Source organism: Octopus bimaculoides, chromosome 8 (assembly GCF_001194135.2).
Source record: "Octopus bimaculoides isolate UCB-OBI-ISO-001 chromosome 8, ASM119413v2, whole genome shotgun sequence".
Classification (NCBI taxonomy): Eukaryota; Metazoa; Mollusca; class Cephalopoda; order Octopoda; family Octopodidae; genus Octopus; species Octopus bimaculoides.
In genome coordinates this window covers 82495421-82497492 of record NC_068988.1, presented here as the reverse complement: position 1 = coordinate 82497492, position 2072 = coordinate 82495421, and positions in this window count along the sequence as shown.

The following is a 2072-nucleotide window of genomic DNA, read 5'->3' as shown; positions in this document are numbered from 1 at the left end:
CGAGCAGCTTTTGTGGCCTTAGAACTTTGATTAAAAGCAAAAGAAGGAGGTGCTGAAAATGCTTGTTTTTCGTAACTTGACATTCCATTTTAATGATCTGAAAATAAACAAAAATTAACTAAAATTAACTAGGAAAAAAACCCAAAATAAATTCCAAAATTGAAAAACGCAATAAATTCCAAAATTTAAAAAAATGGCAGGAACTTAGTTGCCAACCCAATATTAATCTGCAACACTAACTTCAGGAAGCCAGACAGCCACCAGATAACCTATCAATCAGGTGACTCTGCTAGCCAGATTGATTTCATCCTCACCAGGCAGCGGGATGCAAGGTTGCTCTTAAATACAAAGACCCTCCCTGGTGAAGAATGTACCCCCCAGCATAGACTAGTCATTAGTGACTTTAGACTTGAAGCAAGAAGGATGCCAAGAAGCAGACCAATCTAGAAAAGAAGGATTTGGAAGCTAAAGAACCCTTTACATGGTCAGAGATTTAGGGACATCTTCATTGAGAAATTTGATAAGTGGGAGGAGGAGCTACAGACTTTGGACATAGAGGGTAACTGGAAATTCCTATAGGACAGCTTACTGAGCACCACAGACCAAATCTGTGGCTGGTGCAAAGTCTCTTCCAGACCTAGAGTGGTGGAATAATGCAGTAGACAAGGCTATTAGAGCAAAGAAACAGGCCTGGAAAGCCTGGAAGGGTGAGGATAGCAGGGAACTGTACCAGATAGCCAGAAGGGAGGCTGGGAGACAGGTCTACTTAACCAAGGGAGAAGCAGAAAAAGAAGAAGAAGTTTGCCAATGTTCAGCAACATGAGGACCAGAGAACTGAAGTATTTTGGATTGCAAGACAGTGTGGGAGAGAAAATTGTGATGTTACAGAAGAGAAATGTGTCCACATGGATGATGGTGCACTTGCTTTTACTGATTCTGCAAAGAAAGAGGCTTGAAGAAGCCATTATGAACAGTTGCTGAATGTGGAGAATGAATGGGAGGAGGAGAGCCTGCCAAATGTTGATTCAGTAGAGGGACCAGCTACCTGAATTGATAGCACCCTGATAGATAAAGCAATTAAGGATATGAAGTCAAGAAAAGCCCCCAGCCCATCAAGAAACACTACTGAGATGCTTAAAATATCTGGTGGTGTGGGTTATGGTCTAGTCAACCGTATTGTAAACCAGGTAGTTCACGAAGGAGTCATACTCAATGACTGGTGTAGCAGCACCAGGGTCGACTGCTACAAAGATAAAAGTGATGCTTTAGATAGAAATAACTACAGGTGTATCAAACTGCTGGATCAGGTGATGAAGGTCACAGAGAGGGTCATAGCCCAACTAATTAGGGAGAGAGTCTGCTTAGATAAGATGCAGTTTGATTTTGTGTCAGGTAGAAGCACCACTGATGCTATATTCCTGGTATGTCAACTGCAGGAGAAATACTTAGTCAAAGATAAACTCCTATACTTGGCTTTTGTTGACTTGGAGAAAGCCTTTTACAGGGTCCCCCGATTGCTTATCTGGTGGGTGATGAGGAAACTGGGGATAGACGAGCGGTTAGCAAGATCTGTACAGGGATGCTGTTAGTAAGGCAAGGGTCGGCAATGAGTAGAGTGAAGAATTCTGGGCAGAAGTAGGGGTTCACCAAGGATCAGCACTCAGCCCCCTTTTATTCAGCATAGTCCTGCAGGCAATAACAGAGAAATTCAAGACAGGATGCCCCTTAGAGCTCCTCTATGCTGATGACCTTGCTCTCATAGCAGAATCCCTTCCAGAACTAGAGAAGAAATTTCAGGTGTGGAAGCAAGGTTTATAATTGAAGGGCCTTAGAGTCAAATGTTGCAAAAACCAAAGTCCTAGTAAGTAGGAAAGTGAACACATCACAAATCCCTTCAGGTAGATGGCCCTGCTTGATCTGTAGAAAAGGTGTAGGTAGAAATTCCATAAGATATACCCAGTGTAAGCTATGGACACATAATTGGTGCAACAACATCAAAGGAAGGTTAACTGGAAAGATAACTTTTGTGTGTGGTAGATGCACAAGGGCAATAAACACCACAGATGCTCAGA